Source organism: Arachis hypogaea, chromosome 2, assembly GCF_003086295.3.
Source record: "Arachis hypogaea cultivar Tifrunner chromosome 2, arahy.Tifrunner.gnm2.J5K5, whole genome shotgun sequence".
In the NCBI taxonomy this organism is placed as follows: domain Eukaryota; kingdom Viridiplantae; phylum Streptophyta; class Magnoliopsida; order Fabales; family Fabaceae; genus Arachis; species Arachis hypogaea.
In genome coordinates this window covers 33,333,809-33,340,742 of record NC_092037.1, presented here as the reverse complement: position 1 = coordinate 33,340,742, position 6,934 = coordinate 33,333,809, and the positions used below count along the sequence as shown (strand labels likewise).

The 6,934-nt window shown below is 42.4% G+C and overlaps 1 non-coding gene across 1 annotated transcript; it reads left to right on the top strand.

The window, feature by feature from the left end:
* The first annotated feature begins 6,455 nt into the window (after positions 1-6,455).
* LOC112764568 (small nucleolar RNA R71) lies at positions 6,456-6,563 on the top strand. The gene has a single exon (XR_003183246.1). It is a non-coding gene; the product is annotated as a small nucleolar RNA R71 (small nucleolar RNA).
* Positions 6,564-6,934: the final 371 nt, after the last annotated feature.

Here is a 6,934-nt window from a genome sequence, read left to right as displayed (position 1 = left end):
TCAATTATAATTTTATTTAGTTTTGTTTGTTTTTGAGTTTTATTGAACCTGGAATTATTCATAACATCTGCATCAGCATCTGCATACTACATTTTGCATTTTGCATAAAAAAAGGGGGTGAACAACGCGCATGGTGCGCGAAATTGTGAACAATACTTTTCACAACTCTCATAATCCTCGGTCATGAACCCCAAAAACTTGGTGTTCAATACCATGGCATTACACAACTTCGCACAACTAACCAGCAAGTGCACTGGGTCGTCCAAGTAATAAACCTTACGCGAGTAAGGGTCGATCCCACGGAGATTGTTAGTATGAAGCAAGCTATGGTCGTCTTGTAAATCTTAGTCAGGCAAACTCAAATGATATGATGATGAACGAAAATAAACAATAAAATAAAGATAGAGGTACTTATGTAATTCATTGGTAGGAACTTCAGATAAGCGCATGAAGATGCCTTCCCTTCTGTCTCTCTGCTTTCCTACTGTCTTCACCCAATCCTTCTTACTCCTTTCCATGGCAAGCTTATGTAGGGTTTCACCGTTGTCAATGGCTACCTCCCATCCTCTCAGTGAAAACGCTGCCTATGCTCTGTCACAGCATGGGTAATCATCTGTCGGTTCTCGGTCAGGCCGGAATAGAATCCATCGATTCTTTTGCGTCTGTCACTAACGCCCCGCCTGCTAGGAGTTTGAAGCATGTCACAGTCATTCAATCATTGAATCCTACTCAGAATACCACAGACAAGGTTAGACCTTCCGGATTCTCTTGAACGCCGCCATCAGTTCTAGCCTATACCACGAAGACTCTGATCTCACGGAATGGTTGGCTCGTTTGTCAGACGAGCACTCGGTTGTCAGGCGATCAACCATGCATCGTGCAATCAGGAATCCAAGAGATATTCACCCAATTGAAGGTAGAACGGAGGTGGTTGTCAGTCACACGTTCATAGGTGAGAATGATGATGAGTGTCACGGATCATCACATTCATCAAGTTGAAGAACAAGTGATATCTTAGAACAAGAACAAGCGGAATTGAATGGAAGAACAATAGTAATTGCATTAATACTCGAGGTACAGCAGAGCTCCACACCTTAATCTATGGTGTGTAAAAGCTCCACCGTTGAAAATACATAAGAACAAGGTCTAGGCATGGCCGTGAGGCCAGCCTCCCAGTGATCTAAGAACTAGACGTCCAAAGATGATCTAGAGATCTAAAGTGATCAAAAGATTTTTAAAATACAATAGTAAAAGGTCCTATATATAGAAAACTAGTAGCCTAGGGTGTACAGAGATGAGTAAATGACATAAAAATCCACTTCCGGGTCCACTTGGTGTGTGCTTGGGCTGAGCAATGAAGCTTTTTCGTGTAGAGACTCTTCTTGGAGTTAAACGCCAGCTTTAGTGCCAGTTTGGGCGTTTAACTCCCATTTTGGTGCCAGTTCCGGCGTTTAACGCTGGGATTTCTGAGGGTGACTTTGAACGCCGGTTTGGGCCATCAAATCTTGGGCAAAGTATGGACTATCATATATTGCTGGAAAGCCCAGGATGTCTACTTTCCAACGCCGTTGAGAGCGCACCAATTGGGCTTCTGTAGCTCCAGAAAATCCACTTCGAGTGGAGGGAGGTCAGAATCCAACAGCATCTGCAGTCCTTTTTAGTCTCTGAATCAGATTTTTGCTCAGGTCCCTCAATTTTAGCCAGAAAATACCTGAAATCACAGAAAAACACACAAACTCATAGTAAAGTCCAGAAAAGTGAATTTTAACTAAAAACTAATAAAAATATACTAAAAACTAACTAGATCATACTAAAAACATACTAAAAACAATGCCAAAAAGCATACAAATTATCCGCTCATCACAACACCAAACTTAAATTGTTGCTTGTCCTCAAGCAACTGAAAATCAAATAAGATAAAAAGAAGAGAATATGCAATGAATTCCAAAAACATCTATGAAGATCAGTATCAATTAGATGAGCGGGGCTTTTAGCTTTTTGCCTCTGAACAGTTTTGGCATCTCACTCTATCCTTTGAAATTCAGAATGATTGGCTTCTTTAGGAACTTAGAATCCAGATAGTGTTAATGATTCTCCTAGTAAGGTATGATGATTCTTGAACATAGCTACTTTTTGAGTCTTGGCCGTGGCCCAAAGGACTCTGTCTTCCAGTATTACCACCGGATACATACATGCCACAGACACATAATTGGGTGAACCTTTTCAGATTGTGACTCAGCTTTGCTAAAGTCCCCAACTAGAGGTGTCCAGGGTTCTTAAGCACACTCTTATTGCCTTGGATCACAACTTTATTTCTTTCTTTTTCTTTCTTTTCTCTTTCTCTTTTTTTTTTCTTTTTTCTTTTTTTTTCATTGCTTTTTCTTGCTTCAAGAATCATTTTAATGATTTTTCAGATCCTCAGTAACATGTCTCCTTTTTCATCATTCTTTCAAGAGCCAACATTCATGAACCACAAATTCAAGATACATATGCACTGTTTAAGCATACATTCAGAAAACAAAAATATTGCCACCACATCAAAATAATTAAACTGTTATAAAATTCAAAATTCATGCAATTCTTTCCTTTTCAATTTAAGCACGTTTTTATTCAAGAAAGGTGATGGATTCATAGGACATTCATAACTTTAAGGCATAGACACTAAGACACTAATGATCACAAGACACAAACATAGATAAACATAAGCACTAGAATTCGAAAAACAGAAGAATAAAGAACAAGGAAATCAAGGAACGTGTCCACCTTAGTGATGGCGGCTCTTCCTTCCTCTTGAAGATCCTATGGAGTGCTTGAGCTCCTCAATGTCTCTTCCTTGTCTTTGTTGCTCCTCCCTCATGATTCTTTGGTCTTCTCTAATTTCATGGAGGATGATGGAGTGTTCTTGGTGCTCCACCCTTAGTTGTTCCATGTTGGAACTTAATTCTCCTAGGGAGGTGTTTAGTTGCTCCCAATAATTTTGTGGAGGAAAGTGCATCCCTTGAGGCATCTCAGGGATCTCATGATGAGTGGGGTCTCTTGTGTGCTCCATCCTCTTCTTAGTGATGGGCTTGTCCTCATCAATAGGGATGTCTCCCTCTATGTCAACCCCAACTGAATAACAGAGGTGACAAATGAGATGAGGAAAGGCTAACCTTGCCAAGGTAGAGGACTTGTCCGCCACCTTATAGAGTTCTTGGGCTATAACCTCATGAACTTCTATTTCTTCTTCAATCATGATGCTATGGATCATGATAGCCCGGTCTATGGTAACTTCGGACCGGTTGCTAGTGGGAATGATTGAGCGTTGTATAAACTCTAACCATCCTCTAGCCACGGGCTTGAGGTCATGCCTTCTCAATTGAACCGGCTTCCCTCTTGAATCTCTCTTCCATTGGGCGCCCTCTTCACATATGATCGTGAGGACTTGGTCCAACCTTTGATCAAAGTTGACCCTTCTAGTGTAAGGATGTTCATCTCCTTGCATCATGGGCAAGTTGAACGCCACCCTCACACTTTCCGGACTAAAATCCAAGTATTTCCCCCGAACCATAGTAAGATAATTCTTTGGATTCGGGTTCACACTTTGATCATGGTTCTTAGTGATCCATGCATTGGCATAGAACTCTTGAACCATCAAGATTCTGACTTGTTGAATGGGGTTGGTAAGAACTTCCCAACCTCTTCTTCGGATCTCATGTCGAATCTCCGGATATTCACCCTTTTTGAGTGAAAAAGGGACCTCGGGGATCACCTTTTTCAAGGCCACAACTTCATAGAAGTGGTCTTGATGCACCCTTGAGATGAATCTCTCCATCTCCCATGAATCGGAAGTGGAAGCTTTTGCCTTCCCTTTCCTCTTTCTAGAGGTTTCTCCGGCCTTGGATGCCATAAATGGTTATGGAAAAACAAAAAGCAATGCTTTTACCACACCAAACTTAAAAGGTTTGCTCGTCCTCGAGCAAAAGAAGAAAGAAGAGAGTAGAAGAAGAAGAAATGAGGGGAAAGGGAATGGCTTTTGTTTTCGGCCAAGAAGGGGAGAAGTGGTGTGTATGTTGTGTGAAAATGAAGGAGTGAAGGAGGGTTTATATAGGAGAGGGGGATGGGAGGGTTCGGCCATTTGAGGGTGGGTTTGGGTGGGAAAGTGGTTTGAATTTGAATGGTGAGGTAGGTGGGGTTTTATGAAGGATGGATGTGAGTGGTGAAGAGAAAGATGGGATTTGATAGGTGAATGGTTTTTGGGGAAGAGGTGTTGAGGTGATTGGTAAATGGGTGAAGAAGAGAGAGAGTGGTGGGGTAGGTGGGGGTCCTGTGGGGTCCACAGATCCTGAGGTGTCAAGGAAAAGTCATCCTTGCACCAAATGGCAAGCAAAATCTCGATTTGTGCCAATTCTGGCGTTAAACGCCGGGCTGGTGCCCATTTCTAGCGTTTAACGCCAGCTTCTTGCCCCTTTCTGGCGTTTAACGCCAGTCTGGTGCCCCTTTCTGGCGTTAAACGCCCAGAATGGTGCCAGACTGGGCGTTAAACGCCCAACAGCTAACCTCACTGGCGTTTAAACGCCAGTAGGTGCGTCCTCCAGGGTGTGCTGTTTTTCTTCCTGTTTTTCATTCTGTTTTTGCTTTTTTCATTGATTTTGTGACTTCTCATGATCATCAACCTACAAAAAAGAGAAAATAACAAAATAAAATAGATAAAATATAACATTGGGTTGCCTCCCAACAAGCGCTTCTTTAATGTCAGTAGCTTGACAGAGGACTCTCATGGAGCCTCACAGATATTCAGAGCCATGTTGGAACCTCCCAACACCAAACTTAGAGTTTGAATGTGGGGGTTCAACACCAAACTTAGAGTTTGGTTGTGGCCTCCCAACACCAAACTTAGAGTTTGACTGTGGGGGCTCTGTTTGTCTCTGATTTGAGAGAAGCTCTTCATACTTCCTCTCCATGATGATAGAGGGATATCCTTGAGCCTTAAACATAAGGGATTCTTCATTCACTTGAATGATCAACTCTCCTCTATCAACATCAATCACAGCCTTTGTAGTGGCTAGGAAGGGTCTGCCAAGGATGATGGATTCATCCATGCACTTCCCAGTCTCTAGGACTATGAAATCAGTAGGGATGTAATGGTCTTCAACTTTAACCAGAACATCCTCTACAAGTCCATGGGCTTATTTTCTTGAGTTGTCTGCCATCTCTAGTGAGATTCTTGCAGCTTGTACCTCAGAGATCCCTAACTTCTCCATTACAGAGAGAGGCATGAGGTTTACACTTGACCCTAAGTCACACAAGGCCTTCTTGAAGGTCATGGTGCCTATGGTACAAGGTATTGAAAACTTCCCAGGATCCTGTCTCTTTTGAGGCAGTTTCTGCCTAGACAAGTCATCCAGTTCTTTGGTGAGCAAAGGGGGTTCATCCTCCCAAGTCTCATTTCCAAATAACTTGTCATTTAGCTTCATGATTGCTCCAAGGTATTTAGCAACTTGCTCTTCAGTGACATACTCATCCTCTTCAGAGGAAGAATACTCATCAGAGCTCATGAATGGCAGAAGTAAGTCCAATGGAATCTCTATGGTCTCAGTTTGAGCCTCAGATTCCCATGGTTCCTCATTAGGGAACTCATTGGAGGCCAGTGGACGCCCAGTGAGGCCTTCCTCAGTGGCGTTCACTGCCTCTTTTTCCTCCCAAAATTCGGCCATGTTGATGACCTTGCACTCTCCTTTTGGATTTTCTTCTGTATTGCTTGGAAGAGTACTAGGAGGGAGCTCAGTAATTTTCTTGCTCAGCTGACCCACTTGTCCTTCCAAATTTCTAATGGAGGACCTTGTTTCACTCATGAAACTTTGAGTGGTTTTGATCAGATCAGAGACCATGGTTGCTAAGTCAGAGGTATTCTGCTTAGAACTCTCTGTCTGTTGCTGAGAAGATGATGGAAAAGGTTTGCTATTGCTAAACCTGTTTCTTCCACCATTATTGTTATTGAAACCTTGTTGAGGTCTCTGTTGATCCTTCCATGAAAGATTTGGATGATTCCTCCATGAAGGATTGTAGGTGTTTCCATAGGGTTCTCCCATGTAATTCACCTCTTCTATTGAAGGGTTCTCAGGATCATAAGCTTCTTCCTCAGATGAAGCCTCCTTAGTACTGCTTGGTGCATTTTGCATTCCAGACAGACTTTGAGAAATCATATTGACTTGTTGAGTCAATATTTTGTTCTGAGCCAATATGGCATTCAGAGTGTCAATCTCAAGAACCCCTTTCTTCTGACTAGTCCCATTGTTCACAGGATTTCTTTCAGAAGTGTACATGAATTGGTTATTTGCAACCATTTCAATTAGCTCTTGAGCTTCTGTAGGCATCTTCTTCAGATGAAGAGAGCCTCCAGCAGAGCTATCCAAGGACATCTTGGACAGTTCAGAGAGACCATCATAGAAAATTCCTATGATGCTCCATTCAGAAAGCATGTCAGAGGGACATTTTCTGATTAATTGTTTGTATCTTTCCCAAGCTTCATAGAGGGATTCTCCTTCCTTCTGTCTGAAGGTTTGGACTTCCACTCTAAGCTTACTCAATTTTTGAGGTGGGAAGAACTTTGCCAAGAAGGCATTGACTAGCTTTTCCCAAGAGTCCAGGCTTTCTTTAGGTTGGGAGTCCAACCATGTTCTAGCTCTGTCTCTTACAGCAAAAGGGAATAGCATAAGTCTGTAGACCTCAGGGTCAACCCCATTAGTCTTGACAGTGTCACAGATTTGCAAGAACTCAGCTAAAAACTGATGAGGATCTTCCAGTGGAAGTCCATGGAACTTGCAATTCTATTGCATTAGAGAAACTAATTGAGGCTTGAGCTCAAAGTTGTTTGCTCCAATGGCAGGGATAGAGATGCTTCTCCCATAGAAATCGGGAGTAGGTGCAGTAAAGTCACCCAGCACCTTCCTTG